We start from the raw sequence: 23,947 nt of genomic DNA, 5'->3' as shown, positions 1-23,947 counted from the left end.
GACAAAGAAAGGTTATGGAAATGTTCCACATTAAATGAAACTAAAAACACATGACAACTAAATGCAGTAAATGTCCCTAAACCGAATCCTGTACTAAAGACAAAAGGACAGAAATGTCCGCCAAAGGGTCAATTGGCAAAATTGGAAAATAGATGGTAAATTAGACAAAAAGCATCTGTGAATATCCTGATTCTTGAGAAATACACACTGAAGTATTTTGGGGTAATGGGCCACAATATGTACAATTTACTCTAAAAATCAGGGAAAAGTATTATATGCATGTGTCTGTGTAAAACACATACATACATATAGAAAGATCAATTGATAAAACAAATGGAGCAAAATATTAATGATAGATGAATCTTGGGAAAAGATATATATGTTTTTGTTGAAATAGTCAGATTCTTGCAACTTTTCTGTAATTTTTAATTATTTCCAAACAAGATTTTTTTTAAGTTAAAATCTGCCCTTGGCAAGCCCTTCTCTGCCCCTGAACATTTGATCTGCAAGTCTGGGAGGCATGTTTAACCTAGTTGTAATTTTTGTCTCCAGTCAGATAAACGTATAAAAAGAAGAAGTTAAAAACTGTTTGATTTCTCCATCCAAAAATAACTCAAAATGTCATTTTATTCTCTGATATCACATTGTGGTTGGTTAAGAGCACAGTCACATTGCCTTGATCAAATTCCAAATTGCTACTTACTATGTGTCACCAGGCAAGTTACTTAATGCCTCTCTGCTCCTCAGTTCCTTCATCTGTAAAATGGGGATAATAACAGAACACACCTCTAAGAGTTGGCAAGAGTAAGTGAGTTAATGTAAAGTGCTTAGAATATACTTGGCACAGGAAAAGCATTATAGAAGTTTTTTCTGGTATTATCATTCATCTAGTGGCATATATGATGCCCAACCGGGTCATTTTATTTGTTAAAAGAAATGGTGTTTCTATAGCTATAGGATTTCAAATGGAGTCAAAAGGTCATTCTGGAGGTTTCTGCAGGTCTCTCAACCAGATAACACATCTGCCATGGTATGCAAAGCCTGAGGCAATGTTTCTGAAAACCCTAAGGATATCTGGACACCATAACAAACCACAAGATAAAGAACTCAGTTAACTATTTAAACTGAAAGACAATTAGAGTACCCCAAATATCTACCAACTGTAAACAACTTGTGTAATATTCTTTTCCTTTAAAAACTTTTGCCTGAAGATTCGGCTGTGCACGGGTTCATTGTGGAGGAAGAGGCAGTAAAACTCCTTGGAGTGAGGATGTGCAAATTTATTCACACACATATACGGAATTTAGCAAATGAGTTTTGATGTTATGTGAATTATGATTCTTGGCTAGACCATTAAAACTCGCTATAGATAGTGATATAGTATAGTGACCAACACCATGGGACAGTCCCCTCTTCTTATTTTTTTAAAAGATTAAAAAGTTCTAACTACCCACCCCCACCCACAATGGTCTATCCCTGGCCTAATTTTCAAAATACAGAATACAGCATTTCAAAAAAAAAGCCACATATTCTCCCACCTCCTAGAACAAAGACATCTGGTTTTCCAAGGCCATCATGGAAACCTGCACCAAGAACACCTGGGACTCAAAGGTTGCTATGGAAACCTGCTACCAACAAGACTTCCTATAAAACAAGACAACCCATGCCACGGAGGTGTGTTCCTCCTTTAGGCATGTCTGCGTTAACCTCTTTAGTAAGTACTCTCTCTTCTTCTCTTTAATAAACTTTACTATGATTCCTAAAAAAAAAAAAAAAAAACTTTGCCTGAAAATGCCAAGGCAAGACAGGCTTTGGGTTGCACACCAAGTGATGATATTTATCAAGAATATTATTTACTCAAAAGTCACAACAAAAAAATAAAAAAAGAGAGAGAAAGAATAAATAAAAACAAAAGTCAAAGCAATCAAGAAACATATTAAAGTGAATTTATAGATAGGCCAACAAACATCGTTATGTAAAACAGCTAATCCAAAAACTTTCTAAAAGGAAAATTTAAGATGACCTATTCTAACCTAAAAAAGACCTAAAAAAGTACATTTAATCCCTTGATGGTGGGATTTTACATCTGGGAACTAGGCAAAAACTACGAATCAGGGTCTTGCATGATAAAGAGCTGGTTTAATGTTAAGCACCTACTAGCACCCCATTGCCTAAATCTTGGATTTTGTAAGGAGAGTCTTAGTTTCATGCTAGCCATAATAGTTTTAATTTTTGACTAAAAATTTATTTTATAATTTCTTAAAATGTCACCCATGCTTCTTTTAGGATGGTTTCCTCTATCTGCATTGCCCCTCTCTAAACGCGACTGCACGTTAAGATCCTCTGGGATGTTTTAGCCATCCATCACAGGATTGCACCACAAACTTATTGAATCATAATCTGTGAGTCAGGGGTGAGACTCAGGCATCAGCAGTTTTTAAAATTCCCCAAGCAATTCCAATATGGGCCGGTTTCAGAACCACTGTGCCAAAAGTGAAAGTCTTTCAAGGTTAGAAATTTAATATGGATGTCAATTAAGACGGAGTGGAAGGTCAACAAGGTCAAGAGTACAAAGTGTTTCTAATGTGAATGAAACCACAGTAGGCAGTGGAAACCCTATCTGAAAATCAATTCCATGTAATCAAGTCCTTTGTTAGGGAAACAACTGTTTACTGCTTAATTTTACTTCTATGGCAGGCAACCCAATTGGCCGTTATCCCTAAGAGAGCACATGGAAAAGTGAAGATTTAAAAATAGCAAAATGTGGATTAATAGAGAAAAACAAGGCTAAAAAAAACATTTTGCAAAATATAAATCATCTTTCAGTAGAATTCGGTCAAATCACTCAAAAAATATAGTATGGGACTAATTTTTGAAAAAGCCTTTCCCATATTTTGCGATTATTAAAAAAAAAGCACTATATTTAAGGAGAAGGTGACTCAGATGCAAAGAGAAGTTGGTAGGTCCCAGATACCTGAATTGGAATTTTGGCAATATCTACTGCAGCATAAATTCCTCCCCTTAGCTACCTGACTATTGTATAAGTTCTTTTAATGGGGTTGCTGGTGCAGAGTGAAAATTCCAGTAGCACTGAAGGATTGATGTTTCTACAGTTAAAGGCTTTGAAGTCCAGATCTGTGACAAGTCAGTTCCACATCCATTAAGACCAAATAATGGATGTCTCATTCCCTTTTTTGGACATGCATTTTTGCATTAACTTCCATTTGCCATTTTAGTACTATCATTCTTGATCTTCTATGATTACTTTTTTCTTTTCAGGCAGTTATTAATACAACATTGAGCACTGTAGTGTAAGTCAATAACAGATTTCAGTTTTAGGGTTTCCAAAATAATCGGTTGACTTTTGCCTCCCCAATGTGTTTCGGCATCTGGAGAATACTTAACTGCACTTAAAGCCAGCATAAATTTAGATCTGTATTAGAACCTATCACATATTATTCTCCATTTAACTCACTTCAATCTCATCTCCCTCAACAAGGTTGTATGCTGATAATCACATCCTAAACTTCTTTGTGCCACAGGAGCTTCTAGGAAAACGCCAGGTCAGAGCAGGTATGAAGTACCAGGTTGACACTGGAAGGTGTAGGACATCTGTTGCATACATCATGTTGGAGAGGCAGTGGGAGCATACCCGCAAGAAAACCATCCAGTACAGTGGGAACACAGGAACTCAAGCCCTGGCTTTGCCGCTTATTATCTGCGCAGCATTAGGTAAGTCAAACTCTAACCTGAGATTTCCTAATTTGTACAGTCTACGTGGGAGGAAAAATAATGATGTATATGAAAGCACTTTGTAAAGTGTAAAACATTATACATGGATATTATTAAAATATCTATACTTCTAAATGCACATAAATATGAATTTTTACATACAGCATAGTGTTTAATTTTGTGGGTTTTTTTGTTTGTTTTTTTTGGTTGAGGAGTGCTTTTACTAATGGCTGTTTATAGACCATTTTCCATATATCACTCTACTAATTTACTTGTCAAAAATAAAATGAAGTCATCTATATTACACAGTCTTGTTCATTCCATTAATAAAGGGAAATAGGTTGTATATGATGCTGTAATAAGGCAATATTCAGTATCTGCATACTTAGGTTTGGGTCCAAATTCCATCCTCAGCCAGCTGGGTAACCTTGTTTATCATTGTTCAGCCTCAGTTTTGCCATCTTTAAGTGGAGGGGCTTGGCCCTGACCTCTAAAATACCAATTAGCTATATCATTTTTATCATTGCTACTAGCAGAGTAAGTTATTTTATACTGAAATAACATTATGTTCATGAACTTTTCTATTTTAAAGCTACCTGCTTCCCAATATCATCAGCAATTTCCTGTGAACAGAAATAGGATTTTTAATTTTTGCCTTGTCATCCTTCAAGAGACATCAATTCCATGCTGACTCCTCTGATCTGTTTCCAAGGAAGAAAATTTAGTAACTCCTTCCCTTGTGCTATCACTACAATATAACTATTCATTTGAATCTCTAATACCAGCATGAGAGCTCAATTCAGGTAAAATCTCCTGTTTTAAAATTTCCAATGTGCCATGCTTGATTTGTAGAATAGGCTTTGTAAATGTCTGCTGAATATTCGAGTGCATTAATGAGCCCCACTTCACCAATTATGACCACAATATCATGTGCCCAGAGGCCCATACACACTGGAAAATAAACAGCATTGGAGATTACTTTGAAAATAAACAGACAAATAGTTTTCACAAAGGTTAACCAAGGTAACTTTTTTCCCTCAGAATTTCACGGAATGTTGATGACAGTGGAGACGATGGAAGAACAATGAACTGCCATTATAATCTGTTATCACATCCAACTTTCCCTTCTTTCCCTTTGAAATGGCTAGGTCTGAAACATTAAACTATAAATAGGAAATGTGCCTGCTTCTTTGCTTCTCTTGGGAATTGCACACATAACCAGGGATGATTAAATACCTGAACTGATTCCAGAGGAAAGCCAAGGGATTAATTTAGAAATCAGAAAAGACAGATGGGGATTCCATGAATTAGCAATATGATTAAAATGTATCCCTGCCTGTGACAAGGATCAAGTCAGTTCTGAGATTCTTTCCATCTCCACACTATTTATCTTACATTGGAATTCACATTGGTTTTAAGACTTTGAAATGTTGATGTGAGTACAAAAATGTTTGGGGGGTTGGGGGCACATGGAATAATCAGAAAAGCACAGACGGAAACTCCTTTCAGCTTTCTGTGTATTTGTGAACTGTATTTATAGTTCATTGAATCCCAAATTCCTGCAGGGTTCATCAGAATCCACACAGGCTTTCTGCGAATTTAATGCGCGTTGCTGTTTCAGCTGGCTGATGTGTGAGATCCCTTTTAGATTATTCTGCAGTCAGCAAATGTCTACAGTGAAGTGTCTTTGTCTCCTTTTAGTCAAAACTATCAGGTCATTAGAAGGCAGCTGGTGAGAAATTGAGAGAAGGTGTTTGAAATAACTACTAGCTGAACAGAAAGGAACATAAATCTATCCTGATGAAACAGGTTTTCCTCCTTGAAAAAAGCAGGATGAAGTCACTATCATAAAATATTAAATTAAGGCTATCACTATTGGCAGTATTTACTGCAGGAAACAAAAGTATGGACGTATCGTTCATATGTCAGAGGAATATCAAACTTTATGTTTCCTTTCTTGATCCCAATGAATACAACGAAAAACCACATTCATTATTTCTATACAGTAATGTTAACAACATCATGCTAGAGTCCATTTTAAACAAGTTATCTTCACAGCAAATCATAGTCAAAATTCAACGGGCAGTCAGTTATTTGTGCAATAAACATCACTGCCACAGAAAAATGAGTAAGAAAAGGCCCTGCCTACATTGGGAGGCTTGATGGAAAATGGTGGACAGAAATATATTGAAGGAAGTTGATTGAGAACAAACAAAAAGAATTTAATGAGCTTTATTATTAATTTGCTTTACCAAAAAAAAAAAAAAAATGGGAACATCCAGATATATTCTTTTATCACAGGAAGAGTTTCCCCTTAGATACCCTTCCCTTACCAAACCTGTTTGGTCATGACCAGTGTTGAGATGACCAGCATTAGCAGATGAGACTATCAATTTAAACATTTAGAATCCTGGCGTCCTAGAGTGTGACTGCCAGGCAGGGCACATGATTAGTATTGCATATTAGGCACAGCCAAGCCACATAGAAGAGGTAAGGGAAATGTTTTAGTATGAAACAGAAAAATCCAGCTTTGATTTAAGTTGTGTTATGGAAGCTTTGGAAGAAAAAATACCAATGATGTGACTTCTAAGCAATTTTCTTTGCCTTCTGGGTAAAATTCTTAACGAAGGAGATTGGCTGATACAGCTCAATATCTACACTGAAGAAGATTACAATAAAGTACCTTTCTTAACTCCATACTCAAAACAGAATAAAGCTCATTAAATTCTTTTTGTTTGTTCTCAATCAACCTCCTTCAATATATTTCTGTCCTCCATTTTTCATCTAGCCTCCCAATGTAGGCAGGGCCTTTTCTTAAGACACTCTCAACACAGTTTCATTTGTTTCTGTCAAATCACTCTGCTTTGGGAAGCTGATAATAGACAAAAGCATCAGCATTGGTTCTCCACCCAATGCGCATAACAGCCAATCCATGACACAGGGGTTTCAAAGAAAGAAAGTTTATTGCTAGGTGCAATGTAGTAGATCCGATGGCCTGTCAACCCCAAAATTTGCCTCCATGAGTCTAAAGAGTTCAAAGATTTTATGGGTTCAAACAAGGGAGGAGTCATTACCATTTCAACAGCAAGTATAAACAGAAAGGAGGGAAAAAGGGATTATTACCATCTTGACAGCAAGTATAGGTAGAAACAATTTACAAATGTAAGGGAATGAAACTGTTCTAGAGCTAAATCAAAGGTTAGTTCTGAGCTAAGTCATGTTTCTCCATTAGCACTGGGGGGAGGGGGGACGCAGGTGTGGGGGTTGCCCACGTGATTACAAGTTTCTAAAGTTAAAAAACCAAAACAGATAAAGGGATTACAAGTGAGGGTCAGTCACCAGGTTTTTGTGATGAAGGCTATACGATCATTATCAGAGATCAGGCAGCTGGATTACAGTTTAGAGATTTCAGATATTTCCCTCTGTCAACTCCAATATACCAGAAAGTAAAAAGGAATACCTATATAATGAGTCAGTAATCATAAGCATCCCCTAAATCCTAACTTCTCAGTTGTAGTTTAGCATCTCTGACAGGCCATCCTATCTCCTGCCTCGCACCTAGCATCAAGTCTTTTTCTCTTTGAAACCCTGGTGCCATGGACTGACCGCTGTGTGTGTCAGGTGAAGAACCCACCACTTTTGCCTGGTATCAAAGCCTTTTAATTATACAGGTCAAATTCTGCTTTTTCTTTATATAGTAGTTCACATAATTAATGAAAGACGTTTAGAGGGTCTGAAAAAGAAGGCTAAGCCAAATATCAAGAGGTACATTTAAAATTTTTTATTACAGAATTTAATTAATTTTCCTTGTTTCCTTAATTTTAAATTGGTTTTTGAAACTTTTGAATCATTGGTTTCACAATGATTATACGGTTACTTTATTTAAATATGCCTATGGTTAAGCTAAAATATGCATTTTTGGTGGTTCTAAGTGTACTGTTCATTTTCTTAAATAAAAAAATGGAAATAAAAAGAAAATTTAATTAAAACCTACACATGCACATTCTTTGGTAACACCTTTTTTAAAAAACAGGTTTATTGAGGTGTAATTCACATATCATAGAATTCACCCATTTAATTCAGTGGCCTAACTTAAGGTAATATAAGTAATTCAAATAGTATAGAAGGTTATTAAAAGAAAAATGAAAGTTTTCATCCTCCTAGATTTCTCACACCCATTACTTTCTTCAGTTTGTCAACAGTTTCCTACTTATCCACCTAGTAGTTTTCTATGCAACTGCATAATTATATGTATCTATTTACTCTTTTTTTGCTTAATGTTTTTTAATTAAAGAAGTTGCAGATTTACAGAAAAATAATATAAAAATTACAGTGTTCCCATATACTCCCCTATTGTTAGTATGGTACCTTTGCTACAATTTATGAAAGAATATTAAAATTGTACTATCAATTATAGCCCATAGTTTACATTAGGTGTGTTTTTTCCCTATATGCCACCCTATTATTAATACCTTGTATTAGTGCCATACATTTGTTACAATTCACAAAAGAACATTTTTATACTTATACTGTTAACTGTGGTCTCTCATTTACAGTAAGGTTCACTGTGCTATATAGTCCTATCCTTTAATTTTTATTTTAGTAACATATATACAAACTAGAATTTCCTCTTTTAACCACATTCACACATATAATTCAGTGCTGTTTATTATACTTGCAATAATGTGCTACCATCATCACCATCCATTTGCAAAGCTTTGCATTCAACCTAAATAGAAATTCTATACAACTTAAGCATTTCTCTACCTCCAACCCAGCCCCTGGTAAGCAATATTCTAGATTCTAACTATGAGTTTGCTTAGTCACATTATTTCATATCACGCTATACTTTTTAATAGGGTAACTCCTGCAAGCTAAATCAATCATTTTAATGAAACTTTACAAAATAAGTTGTTTTAGCTGGTGTTATTGAAAAGATAAGTTCAAGTCCTAAGCGCTGGTCCCATTAATGAGCCTCTTAGGAATTAGGCTCTTTGATGAGGAGTCTAGTTAAAATGAGGTCAAAGTAGCTTGGTTGTGCCCTAATTCAATAGACTGGTGTTCCTGTCATGGACACAGACAGAGAGAAGTTAGCCATATGATAGAGACAGAAATTGCTAAAGAACACCAGGGATTGTGGGCAAGGCACCAGCAGAACCCTAGAGACTCCAGAGGAGTGGCCCTGGGGACACCTTGATTTCCGATTTCTAGCCCCTAGAATTGTGAGACAATAAATTTCTGATTTTTTCTCTTTTTTTGTTTTGTTTTGGGTACATGGTCTGGGAAAGGAATCCTGGTCTCCCACATAGAATCCTGTCATTTTAAACCATCCAATCCATAATTTGTTAAGAGGACCCTAGAAAACTAAGATAGCAAGTACTTTATTAGCATTTAAAAGGCATTCTTTTCTTTTGAATCTTTTATCAAACGAGTTTGTGGTCTTATCACCAAGCATAGGATGGAGGAAAGAAAAGATTTGGGGAGGGGGGAAGGTTTTAGGATTTAGATTGATTAGAGTGCAGATAACTTGATGGAATCCACAGCCCTCGGAAGTAGCAGTTCCTGAGGCTGTTAGATTGGGCTCTCTTTTGCTCAACAATTCAAAGCACTTCCTCCAGGAATTCTGTAACTGTGTATAGGGAAGAAGGACAAAGAAGAAACCAATTTAAAATGGATTGTAATATTTTTAATAGTTCTGTGGGGGAAAGTTCTGAAAGTTTATACCGTTTCTCTTAATATGCATAAAGATCAAAATTTCACTAGACTGTTACTCATTTTTCTATTTCACTTTACCTATACCAAAAAAAAAAAAAGTTGATATTTATTGAGCCTTTACTATAACCAAAGACCTATTCTTAGTGCATTAAATGCAAATCTTATTTAATTCTCACAATAACCTTATAAACAGGTCCTTAGAAATATCTCTGTTTTACAGATAGGCCTTGTAAGGCCCCAGTGCCTGGACCCTGCCCCTTTCTCTATTTTGAGAACAAGTCACATAGTCTCAGACATGACTGGGACAGATGTTAAAGGTCAAAGAATGTAAGGACCCCCCTCCCCTAATAACCAAATCTCACAAGAGTCTGCTGAAACTACAAATTTCACGAGACTTAGACTTTATAAGTCATTCCGGGGTCCACCTCCCCCTCTCTCTTTTCCTCTCTTGGCTTTGGGTAGATACAGACTTTGGGTAGATGCAGCTGCCATGGGGGAAGATCTTCCACTGCCCGTAAGCCCCTAACTAAGCTCACGGGTAATCTTCTGACTAGTGCATTCTTTGGTCTCCAGCTTGTGCTGAGCTGGAACAAGGCTACTGAGGCACAGAGTATTTTCCAAGGTCACACATCTATTAAATGGTGGGTCTAGGATTTTAATTAGGCTGGCATATTCAAAATCAGCATTCATAATAGCTACGCAGACAGCCAAATACCAGGCTTCCCTCATTTGCCTATCAAATAATGCAATTGTATTTTTTGGTCAGCTCTTTAAGCTATTAAAAATACTCACTTTCAAAGATTTCCTATTGTCTGATCTGCTATTCCACTTCTAAGAACTTGGTTTAAGGAAATGTGCAAAGATGTGCCAATTAGGGAGAGCAAACAAAAAACAGAACTTAAAAAAATTCTAGTGTACTTTAAAAATAGGATATTATGCGGAAATTTAAAACGGTCACAAAGGTGTATCTTTACTGACATGGAAAGATGGCCTCAACAAATTACTGAGTGAAGAAAGATTTCAAAATAGCATGTATCCCATTTTTGGAAAGAATATCTCTACTAATAAATAAATGTATACAGTAATTATGATATTGATAAATATTTATCAGACACTAAGCTCTATGTTTTATCTGTTTTAACTCATCTAAATCTCAAAGCAACCCTAGGTGATAGGTATTGTTAAGTAGTTGCGTAGACATGAACCCACCACATGGGAAAAAGGGACTCACCCCAAGGCTGCCCCCAGGAGGCTACGGTCACCTCTAACAGTTGGTTAAATGGGTAAATTGAGCAAAGTGCAGTCAGAACACCCTGTTAGAGCAAGAAACAAAGTCACAAAGGAAACCCCTCCAGAAAGCCCCCTAGTAATGTGTGCACAACTGCCATCAGCTGACCCCATATAACCCTGAGCTAAACTGTAATCAGGGCCAGTCTGATTCTTCACCAACTGAGCTCCATCCTAATTTAGGACTTATTTCCTCCTCTCTTTACTCACTGCTCTTGAAAAATCATTTTGCTCTCCCAGCTTCGACTCCAGTTTCAATTCTTGGTCTCGATGAGTCAAGGACCAGGACTCCTGGCCAGATGAGGCCGTGGCCAACAAAACTATTTTATTAACACTTCACAGATGAGATAAAAGACACCTAGTATGAAAGACTGAATAACTTCCAAGCAATTTCTGTAGCGTGTTCACAAAAATGTTAAGTGCTATTATCTCTGGATGATGGGATTTGCTGAGATTTAAAATAATCATGCATTAATTTTTCTTAAGTTGAGTATTAGCTTGTCAGAAAATATGTATGTTTATTTTGAGAAAAAAAGCTCTTATTATCTAATCGCCTATTCTACAGATATCACAGAAGTCTTTTATTAACATCAGGTCTCCCCCAGTAAAAAAAAGATCGAGTGAAAATCAACAGTCTCCTGTGCTGGGTCTCACAACACAGCCTATTTGGTAGTGGGCATGAAATGAAAGAGGCACTTAGTATGTCTACAGTCAAAAGAGTGTTTTAAAAGGTTTAACCAGAAATCATCATTGTCAGGTAAAGGGTTGTTAAAGATTCCACAGGAGACAGAGAGTTAAAAATGAACAGATTTATTGAAGGAATAAAACAGGGAGGACACAAGTGGGAGAGTGAAAGGGAGAAAGCAGGTAGGAGCCTGAAATTGGCTTCTGCCTGGGGAACCAGCAGGAAGAAAGAGAAAATGGCTCTATCTCCTTGCTCTGGGAGCTGTGTTTTAAAGGGACAGTGACGCCGGGAGGGGAGGGTGCCCACTATGCGGTGTGTTGTTTCCTGATTGGATGGGGGCTTGTAACCAGTTTATATCTGGATCCTTGGACATGCCAAGGATGCTGAGGAGGAGGGCTGAGGGGGGCTTTGCTTCAAGAGTTCCTTCTGCTCTTAGAATTTTCTTTCTGAGACCTAACATTCATATTACAGCAATATAAAAGAGGCCTTTATCAACTTGCAATTTGAAAGTTGCTCTTTCCACTGTCTTCAGAGTGTAATAAAGTCACTGGCACCTAGAGTCAGAAAGAGATGAAACATTGAACAAATAGACCATTTCTAGTTAAAAAACAGTTATTGGCAGACCTCCAGCAATGCATTTTGGAGGCACAGGGCACCTCTTTAAGCCCTGTGCAGATAAGAACAGAGATAGCTAAAACCATAGAAATATAATTGGTGAAGACTCAGCACGAGATCTTTGAACAGTTGTAGACTGAGAGACTGAGTATTCTTTGTAATTGTTGTTAAAAGTCCCTGTACATGGAAATGACGATTCCAGGGCAGTAAATTTAAGGTTGGACCTGAAAGGGATTTGTGCACCAGCAACAACTCCTGCCTTGGTTATAGGTTACACCATTGCGCTGACCTTCCGGTCAGCCGTATGCAGTTAAGAGTCTCAAGAATTCATGTCAAAGGAAGTAGGAAAGTAATGACAGAATCAAACAACCAAGTGTTTCTGTTTTTTCACAATCTCCATATTAATGATTTTTAAAACTCTATAGTAAACAAAAGTATAGAACTAGGATAGCGTTAACATTTCACAGTTAAGTTTTTGCTGTTTTTACTTTTTAAATAAAAGATCCCATCAGTTACTGTGGTCAATAGATATTTCTCCAGATGATCTCCCATGGATAACGTTAACCAAGATTCTAGTAATCTGAGGGGGCTGACTGGTAAGCCACAAATCTTACAGAATGGTGCCTCAGCAAAACCTATGCCTGTGTGCCTTCATCACAAATCACAACAGCACATTTTCACAAAAGACAGAGTGGTTATTTTGAGAGCTAACAAAGAGTCAAGAAACCACTGCATCTCAAAAAAGAAAATGTGTGACAGCTGCACATTCAACGTGGGTCAAGAAGAACTATATATCATATGCTTATACTCTGATAGAATACAATGGTATTTCAGGAACTTCAGCATCTGTTCTTTGTTTGGAACAGTTTATTCTAGCTATTTTTTTCTTGACTTCTCCACCCCTCTCAAGAGCCAATTTTTACAAATAGCTATAAATCAGGGAAATCAGCAGCGGTACATGGAAAATTATTTTGAACAATGCATAATATCATGGCAAGCTACCAAGTGACTGTGAAAATTCCAGGAGGAAGTCATTTGGTTCTAAATGTGAATGACAAGGATGTTAGTGCACAAGGTCCAATCAGGACATGTTATACAAAGGTCCCAAGAGAATACTCTTTAAATATGGCTAAGGTCATACGAGCTAATGATCTTTCTTTTCTGGATAAATTCCCAGTTGACAGAATACAGACTATTTGTTTTACAAATTGTGTTTTCCTAATTTGCTACCATGTAGGCAAAAGATCATGGTTAAAGCTGGCATGCTCAGAGACAGGCCACAGTTTCTTCTATGCATCTCTTGCACCAAATTTACTCCTCGTGAAAGACGCTTAATAAAGAACAGCAAACTATTTCCAGATGCTTAACTATATTAGCAGAAAAATTTCTTAACAGCAGTTATTGTTAACTGGTAGTCACTTCACTGGTATAGTAATCAGATGAAGGGTCAAGAGTCAAGAAGGCTCACTTGTCATCATTCCCTTCGTCTGTGCTACCTGCCCCCTCCCTTTACCCCATTCTCCTTGATGCACTGGACCAATCTATAGACCAGCAACATCAGCATCACCTGGAGCCTTTAGAAATGCAGAATCTCAGGCTCCATTCAGATCTACTCAATCAGAATCTGCATTGTAACAAGATCCTTCAGGTGCATTTGTATCTACATGAAGGAATATAGGATATTCTTCTGAAGATATATTGTGTCCTGCCAACAGTTAGGGAAATTTAGGATATGGATCCCTTCTGGTATTTTCATTTCTACATCTCCACTAATATCCAAGAAACTCACAAGCTAGAATCCACCCACTTCCTCCAAAATCCAAATAAGACAAATAAATAACAACTAACACTTGCTTAGCTCTTTACAATTTGCAAAATGCTTTCACAATCATATTCATTTGCTGCTCACATCATCCTTGTGGATTGGGCAAGCACTATAATTTTACAAATCATGTTTGATGGAAGTTAAAGTGACATGCCCCAAATCACATACAACTAGTTTTCTGACTTCAGATTTAGTGTTCCTTCTGTTACTACACCATCATGATTAGACAGATCTAAAAACAGAATAGTGGGGGAGAAGAATAAACCTAGAACAAAAAATAGATTTGGAAACCAATGGAAAAAGTTGATGGGAATTTTAATAATATTTTTATTGAGAAATCTTCACACATATATATTGTCCATACATGGTATACAATCAATGGCTGACAATATCATTACATGGCTGTGTATTCATTACCATGATCATTTTTAGAACATTTGCATCACTCCAGAAAAAGAAATACAAAGAAAAAAAAAACCCTCTTACATCCCCTACCCCATATCCCCCCTCTCTTTGTAGTATTTCAATCTACCCAATTTTTCACCCTTTATTCCCTCTATTGTTTATTTATTTGTTACCTTTATCTTTTTACTCATCTATCCAGATGCTGGATTAAAAAAAAGCATCAGACACAAGGCTTTCACAATCACACAGTCACATTGTAAAAGCTATATAGTTATACAATTGTCTTCAAAACTCAAGGCTACTGGAACACAGCTTGATAGTTTTAGGTACTTCCCTCCAGTCACTCCAATACACTATAAACTAAAAAGGGATATCTATATAACGCAGAAGAATAATCTCCAGGATAACTTCTCAACTCTGTTTGAAATCTCTCAGCCACTGAAACTTTATTTTATCTCATTTCTCTCTTCCGCCTTTTGGTCAAGAAGGCTTTCTCAATCCCATGATGCCAGGTTCCAGCTCATCCCAAAAGTCCTGTCCCATATTGCCAGGGAGATTTATGGCCCTAAGAGTCATGTCTTTCATAGGTGGGGGAGTGCAGTTAGTTCACCTGCTGAGTTGGCTTAGAGAGGTCACATCTGAGCAACAAAAGAGATTCTCTGGGGGTGACTCTTGGATATAATTATAAGTAGGTTTAGCTTCTCCTTTGCAGGAATAAGTTTCATAGAGGCAAGCCCTTAGATCGAGTACTCAGCTTATTGAATTGGTTGTCCCCACTGCTTGCAAGAATATCAGGAATTCCCCAGATTGAGAAACTGAGTATTTCCTACTTTCTCTTCAGTCTCCCAAGGGGACTTTGCATATACTTTTTTTGTTCTCTGCCCAAATTACTCTGGGATATATCAGGGCATCACACTAGCCTGTACACACCAACAGGATCTCACATCCTATTCAAGATTCCATATAATTAAGGTATTCAAATAAACTGACCATACCAAAAGCTAAATTAGATAATGCAGTACCCAAAATATAAATTTTGCACCAAATAAACAGTTGATGGGAAATTAATTTAGTATTTTGTAGTCACTGTATCTATGACTCCATCCATACCACGTTAGGGACATACAAGCAAATCTATTAGATTTTCTTAAATACATTCAGCTTCTTCCTGATTGGGAGCTATACATGATCACAAGCAAGAGAAGGGAAAGAGACAAGCTGTACTTGTCCAAGCTCTACTCCTTGCTAGGAATCCTCACAAGACAATCAGCAGGAACCATCTGGGAGCCAAGCAGTCAAGTTGTATTTCCACAAGTCCTCTAGGAAATCTTTAGCATCTTTTGTGTATAATCCATGCACTTCATGCCAATCAACCAGATATGATACGATCACCATGTTTTGGAGAGATATTTCCTTCTAGGCAAAAGTCATATTTCCTTTATGTAACTTTCTGCATTTGCTTGATTTTCCCCGTTAGATACTTTCAGCTTCACTGTTTGAGATTTCCTCACTTGGAAAAGATAGAAGTTTTTCCAAGAAGTGTTTCTCTGCTAAAAGCATTGCCACGCCCTGTCACTGATCGGTATTTTCTTGATGGCATATGTGTGGCACTGCACAACGCATGTAGAAAAAGGTCAAACCCTTAGCCATGTGCTGCAGCCTGACTTCTATTCCACATGGTCAGCAGGACTTTGGAAGATCATCCCTTAATGGACAAGAGTTAGAACATCTTTGAAAAAAAGCACATTTTCATCCCCAAATCTCTATAGGCTTTCCTTTCAAGAATTTCAGGATGAAAGATTATTTGGCAATTTAGGAAGTTACTGAGTAAGTTTGGGAAAGCAAACTTTCTTGGCATAATTTTCAAAATGCTTTTCTCAATATTTGAAAAAGGATCAGTGCAGACAAGCCATAGTAATGATTCCAAACCATATCTTAAGCATCTCGTTCTGTAAGTAAAGGGATACACTGAAAGCACGGAAGGACTGACGCCACAGCACTGTGTTCAGAGGTCGGGCTTCCAGATAATAGATAAGCACGACTCCTTGGGGATTCGAATTGGAAGAGAGCCCTAAACTCAAGAGGGAGAAAACAATCTGGCTCTAAATCCAGCAGAAGTAGGATGGGGTAATTCTTCTAATTATAAAGAAGACACAACCCTAGCAAAGTGTGGGAAAGACAGCATGTCCACAAAATTAAAATGAGATCTGTTTTGGGGAACACTAAATCAGACACTGGCAACATCCAGGATTTTCTGCTTAATCTTAATTTGATCATGTGGTAGTGTTTTTGCTCTATCCATCTCAGCATTTTATTCTATATTTTTCTCAAATACTTTATTCCAAGGTATTCTGCTTGCATATATTCTCCTGGCCATGGAATTTATTTCTATTCTGTGTTGGTTTATTTTTAAATTGCTATTTAACAAACAAAAAATAATGGAGGCTACAGTGGACAGGAGGAAGCATCAGTAGTAATTCTGAACCATGACAAGTTTTCAGAGAACTATGCTACAAAAAAATATATATTGCCCTTTATTAATCCTACTATTTATGCGGAAACTGCCAGAATATTTTCTCTCCTAGCACTTTGTTTTGTCCACCTGGAATTCTCTTCTCCCATGTCCTCTCCCTCTGGTCTCCATTTAAATGTCAACTTTTCAGAGAGACCTTCCCCAATTTCCTTATCTGAAGTGGATGTCCCCTCTTTCTCTCTTTCAGGACATACTGTTTATTTATTTTATAGCATTTATCATGATCTGTAATTACATATATTTTGTTTACCAATTTATTTCCTGTCTCTCCCAGTAGCATGGGAAGTCCTTGAGGCCAGAATTGCATCTGCCTTTATTATCCTTATATCCAGATATGGTAGGTGCTCAATGAATGAATATACATTGAATAATAAATGGAGATTTAATTTTTGCTTATCTGTATAGTAATAATATTGAGGTTTTAAAGATTTTCTGGCTCTGCTTCCTTTATCATTCTTTGAACTAAGAATGTTTCATCAATTTTTTTCATCAAAATTTCTTTTACCTACCACATAATGCAACACAGTCATTTGGAGGAGTCTCCTCGGTTTGAGAAATAAATAATTTCCTTGGATCTGAGAAATAAATAACCTCCTTGGGTCTGAAATCTGACTTAAAATGAAAATAGCCATTTTTCTCCAAGAACACATTGCTCAGTGAGAAAAAGCATTGTTTTTAATTACTGGCTTTAATCAATGATAAAAATAAACTATTTTAAAAACTAACACTAACTCCATGCTTTAGTTGTTTTTAAAGGAACATTTTATTGATTTTTAAATTGTGATTCAGCAATTCAACACATATTTCTTGAATTTTCTCCTTGCAGCTATATGTAGCCATGTGGCTGGTCTGGCCAATGGGATGTGAGCAAAGGGAGCCCATTTTATCTAATGGGGACCATGTCTCAGAGGGGATAGGGGATATACCCAAGGGATGCAGGCCCAAGGAATGAAGATGTCGGGGGCCCCAACTGACGTTGTGAAGGGAAGCTGTGCTACAGCTTAGACTTTAACACGAAAGAGGAATTAACTTCCATCTTGTTTAAGTGACTCTTGCTACAGCTGCCAAGTCAGCAGCCCAAGTATATTCTCCAAAATTCTAAATAAAAGGATTTATTCAAATTGTTCTCTTTTTTTCCCAGTCTTCTGTTCTCCCTGGAATTCTACGGGTATTTCCAAAGTTACAGAATAACTAAATACACCTTGGAACTAGAGCAATCTTCAATGTTATCGTAGAGTGATTTTTGTAAGTGGTGCAAAGTGGCCTAATAGGACATTCTATGTTAGACCATCCTGTTTAATGAGGTTTTCTTTTCATGTTGAGGGCACATCTTCATTAAGGAAAAGTTCATTTCATCCAAAGAAGCTTGAGAAGAATAGATTGAGTCAAGTATATGGAACATGACTGCCAGTGTTTCAGAATATACTGGAATATCTTTTTAAACAAACCTTCTGTGTTTCAGAACATTCACACATTCAGAGACTTTTTGAACAAATCATTGTAGAAATACCTGGAGAAGCAGGAGGAAATTCTTTAGTATTTATCCCAAGAGTAACTTTAAATTAATTAACCACTTTGATAACAATTCCTTTATTCACAATTTAGAAGTAAGCTTCCTGTGAACATTACAGTATTCCTCAGAAACCGAGGAATTCTGAACCCACAATCTAACCTGTTTTGAACAGTTACTATGGACTAAGCGCTTTACATGTGTTGAGTCATGAAGAAACTAAGGCACAGAGAGATTAAGTAATTGTCCGAAGTCTTAAAGCTGGAAAACTGCAGAGCCAGCCTTTGAAAGATGCCTCTAGAACTTCTAGTCTAGAAGACAAAATTATATAAGATTTAATCATAAGTCAGAAACTTGTTGAATTTCATAAGTAGACCCACAAAAAGGGTCACAGCCATTGGCCACCTGGATATTAAACACTCATGTCACAGCCAAGTCACTCCTCTTCCCAGGTCATGAGGCTGTATTCTGCCCTATTGAAAATGAATTGTTATGCTGTTTTGCATGTAGGCTTGTAAGCTGCAACTTGGGGAGAATTTTTTTTTTAATACTTTCAGTGCAAACTGTTTGCACATTTAATCATAGAGTGTGACCTTTATTTGCTTTTACTTCCTGTGCATATGCACCCGTCTCCAAGGCAAGGACAAGGGATGGCACAACCGGCGTGCATTCCTGGCTAGCCATTGCATCAGCCCTCTTTTGCTTCAGTATAAGGGCTTAGAAACTTTTGCACAATCAAGTTACAGTGTTTTCCAGTTTGGACATCAATCAATATGCTTACCAAACCAAGGTAAACCATTGTTTACCTTGCCAAACAATGATGGTTCTGTTCATGACTGCTGCTTCAGCAATCCCCACAGAAATGCTGGGAAATGGAGGTAAGTGGGACATTGGCAGCCAACAAATTCACTGCTGTCAACACTAGCCAACACACTGGATAAGAAGAGATGGAGAGTGTTGTGCCCTTTGCCAACCCAGACTTTGAGCGCTACTGAAAATGACTACATTTGCCCCAGAGAAACCATGGCACATGGTTAAAAAGAATAGCTTGGGAGGTGTGAGCTGAATGCAAATACAGTTAGCACACTTTTTACTAAAGGATGATTAATATCTTTGTTCATAGACATTGAAATAGTGGTAAATTATTTACTCATGCATAATGATTCTCTTTCTATGGTCTAGGGATGTCACACAAAGTTACCCTGAATCATAATAAGAATATGATCATGTAATTTTATCACTGGGAGGGTCCTAAAATTCATACAGTTTGTGATAGTTATCAGGAGTTTTCATCAAATATTTGCACTCTGGGCACACAGTGAGTTCCTTTGGTGGGGACATGTGACTTGTTCTTGTCAATGAGTTATAAACAGAAGAGACACATGTCACTCCAGACTATGTCTTTCATTGCTAGTGAGAGACCTTTCAAAGTTCTCTTTCCTCTTTGGTATGGCAACCAACAATGTTTGGCATGGTGGCTAAATTTTGTTGAACTTGGATCTTTGAAGCACTACAACCTTTCGTGTAAAACATCCTTAGTGAGAAATGTCCTTTGTCATTTTAAGTTATTAACATTTCTGGAGATTGTTTGCAACCACAATCCTACTAACTTCATAATACCGTGTACAGAACTGTATTGGGTTCTGCACCAAACTAAAATATATAGCATTGGCTTAGGAACCAAGTAGTAGCTGATGAGAAGAGTGTTAGTTAGAGCCCTAAAGGATGGCAAAACATTTAGTAACTTTTTACCTGAAATTAATTTAAAGTATATAATATACTTAATGAGCTTGAAGTCTTGGGTAGAAGCTTGAAAACTGAATATTAGTAGCATGTAATGTTTGCTTTGAGCATATTTGACATGGTACTGAGTCTGAGTCCTTAAGTGACAATCCAGAGCTAAGAACTCCTATCAATCTCTGACGGATGTGTGAAAATGTTTGTGCTTTTATGCAACTGAAGTTTTACCACAGATAAATCAAATCGATCATAACTGAAATTTCTTTTTTACAGATCACAAAAGCAGAAAGATTTGGCAAACTTCCTAAAGTTTCAAAGATACAGGCAGGGCCAAAAAAAACCACTATGATTATTGATACTCTTTGGTACCAAATGGGACACTCCCCAAATAAGGAGACCTTTCTTCTTTTGACCCCTGTCAGGGTTTGTGCATAATGGAGGTACTACCCTTTGGCTCCTGAAGACTCTCCTTCGAAGGAGATGCAGTACTTGCTCAAGAAGACAAGAACAGGAGTTCATAGTCTAATATTCCATTTCAAGGAGAAGGGAGATGAAATTGAACCCTACATGACGCACACAGGAAATACAACTTTAATTTTTCAAAATTAAACATCTGAAAACAGCAAAGGAGGAATCCAAACCGTTCACGTGACTTCCGGAGTCAACACTGAGCAGTGAAGTCTCTCTATACAAGAAACAAGTAAATAGTCAAAAATTAAACATAAACCTTGTACTCAGCAAGCTGCATCTCAGACTCTGCTGGGTGCTTCAAAGGAATTTGCGTCTCTCCATGTGTTCATTTCTTACCTCCTACTGAGTAAAACCACAACAAAAGTTTGAGGTCAAAATGAGAAGTAATGTTTGACATAGTTTGGCCTGCGCTGATTTCATGGATTGGAATGATGGCAGTCTTTCCATGAGATCAAAGGGAATGTCTGCCGGTCTTTCACACAAAATGTATGTTTCCCTTGAGAATGGTCAACAAGGTCTTCTCTGGAATATAGTCCTATTATCGCATGTTTAGAGAAATCTTTTACCAACTTAGCAGCAGAACAAGTACTTTGATGCAAACACACATGCTCTCTTTGGAACCAGGAAAATCATTGAAAACTGAGCTCCTGGAAGAGCTTCATTCGATTCTGATTTTCCTTTCCAAAATGAAAGAAACTTTGGCTCCTTGACAGTTACAGGGAATGAACGGAATTGAATACACATTTGAAATTGACCAAGAACTAAAATTAGAGACCTCGATGATTAAATGATTATGACTAAATTTTCTGTCTCCTCAACCCCCCTCCAACCACAAATAAATGTGAATGAATGTATGCACATTCTTATCTAAAGTCCATTTTTCAGGAAATTTTTCATGAAATGTGACAGATTTCTTTATATTCATGTTATGATGGTACTTCAACATTCAAATAAGCACTTCAAATAGCGTTAATGCAATACACATCCTAGGAGAAAGCCAGCGCCTCTCTTTAACTTTGGAAAAAATGACCTTCTTCCACCACTCTTTCACTCTTCCCTCCACAGCACTGGTAGGAATCAATCTGCATCATTTTTCTTGAATTCAATTCTCATTTACCTACCAAAATTGGGCATGATGTTATTTTTATCAGAGCATGTATTAGCTTTGAGATTTGTTCTTGTCCCTGACTGAAAATATACCAGGAAAGATGTACTAGTTTGCTAACAAAATATGCTTTGTTTTCTTATAAATAGTATGTTTTGTGTTTTCTGGAAAGTGAACCTTCCTTTTGTTAGTCTTAGCACTTCCTTGCCTGGAGTCCTGGATAGATTCAATTCTGACATAATCCTAGACTGATTTCAAATCACCAAACTGTAGAAATGAGCAAGAGGGTACTGTGGGAATTCTTTCTTTTCCTCATGCTCTCCCTGACACTGTTTCTCTCAATTACCCAGAATGAAATAATGCTCCCCCACCAACAGTTTTTCTTTACCTACCTCCTGCAAACGTAAAGGTGGCACTAAAGATAAAGCATGGAGAAATTTCAATTAAGCAGCCTCTTGCCTGATGCAGGAGTTCCCCAATATAAGAAAGAAAGAATAGCCCAACTTTATTTAATTACTATACAGGGAAGTTTTATGGTTATTATCATTACTGAAACCAGGAATAGGCTAAGACCAAATCCAGCTGGCTGCTAATTTTAAAGTTATGAATATTTTTTATATATTTAAATGGTTAAAAACTCAAAAATAATAATATGTCATGACAAAAACATATGAAATTCGACTTTTAGTGTCCATAAGTAATGTTTTATTGGACACAGCAGCACCCATTCATTTACGTGTTTATTGTGTTCGCACTACAGTGGCGGGGTTGAATAGTTGCAACAGAGACTTCATGGCCCACAAAGCCAAAAATATTTACTCTCTCACCTTTAACAGAACAACTTTACTAACACCTGATTTAAACTACCTAACTTCACTGCTTAAAAATAATAAAGGAGGGGGCGCTGCAACGGTGGCTCGTTGGCAGAATTCTCGCCTAGAGACCCAGGTTCGATTCCCAGTGTCCACCCATGCAAATAATAATAATAATAAATAATAATAACAAAGGAGGGCAGACGTCTTCGTGGAGAGTCACTTGCGGTTTCCTGCTTCAACAGTGCTTAAACAGAGCCCGGCGCTGGCCCGGGTCAACCAGCCACGCCCCACAGCCCTCAGCCCCCACGCCAGGGCCCGCTCCTCTCAACCGCTTACCATGACGACCACGCCCCACAACCACAACCGGGACTCAGAGGCCACCATTAACCTCCAGATCAACTTGGAGCTCTACGCCTCTTATGTCTACCTGTCAGTGTCTTGCGACTTTGACCATGATGATGTGGCTTTGAAGAACTTTGGCAAGTATTTTCTTCACCAATTTTGTGAGGAGAGGGAACATGCTGAGAAATTTAGGAAGCTGCAGAACCAACGAGGTGGCCCAATCTTCCTTCAGCATATCAAGAAACCAGAAGGAGAGGACTGGGAGAGCGGGCTGAATGCAATGGAGTGTGTATTACACTTGGGAAAAAGGGTGAATCATTCACTACTGGGACTGCACAAACTGGCTGCTGCCAAGAACGACCCCCATTTATATGATTTCATTGAGACACGTTACCTGAACGAGCAGGTGAAATCCATCAAAGAATTGGGTGACTATGCAACCAACTTGCGCAAATGGGGGCCCTGGATTCTGGCTTGGCAGAGTATGTCTTTGACAAGCACACTCTGGGAAACAACGATGATGAGACCTAAGCCTTATGCTGACTTCCCCAGAGTCACCGGGTGATTTCTGTGGTCACCACGGCAGTGCATGCATGTTGCACTAAACTTTACCTTTTCTATATGTTGTATCAACACCTGCTAAGTTCTTTCATTTGTACCATTCCTTCAAACAAAGTAATTTGGTATAATAATAATAATGATAATGATAATAGAGGAGGATGAGAGTTCTGAAGAAATCATAAGATTTTGTTTTGAAAATCTGAAATAAAGGGTATACATATATAACAAAGATTTGGCTATTTCTCTGTAGGAGAGAGGAAAGCTAAAATTATAAAAGGAACAGGGGCATTTGGAACCAGAAGACCAATATTGAACCCAAGGTTTTCTACACCACAGCTGTGTGGTTTTGACTAAGTCCCTTTTCAAAAATGTACTGAGTGCCGACCATACCCAAACACAGTTTCACTGAGAATACAACAGTGAATAAAATACAGACCCTGTCCTCAATAGTTCACAGGTTTGTCATAAGACTTAAATACAACAATATACTTGAATGCACTACATATAATTCAAAGCACTGTATAAGTATTAGTAATTATTCACATATTTTGAAGCCACAAGAAGATAGGGCTCTTGTCTTAGGTCTGACCCAGACCTTGCAAAGTT

The 23,947-nt window shown here is 37.4% G+C and overlaps 1 pseudogene; it reads left to right on the top strand.

Annotated features, from left to right (window-relative positions):
* Nucleotides 1–3,626: 3,626 nt before the first annotated feature.
* Nucleotides 3,627–23,311, top strand: LOC143686828 (ferritin heavy chain pseudogene; annotated as a pseudogene).
* The last annotated feature ends 636 nt before the right edge of the window (nt 23,312–23,947 follow it).

The sequence above is a fragment of the Tamandua tetradactyla genome, chromosome 6, assembly GCF_023851605.1.
Source record: "Tamandua tetradactyla isolate mTamTet1 chromosome 6, mTamTet1.pri, whole genome shotgun sequence".
NCBI lineage: Eukaryota > Metazoa > Chordata > Mammalia > Pilosa > Myrmecophagidae > Tamandua > Tamandua tetradactyla.
The sequence above is the reverse complement of the archived record's forward strand: the minus strand, read 5'-3'. Positions and strand labels throughout refer to the sequence as shown.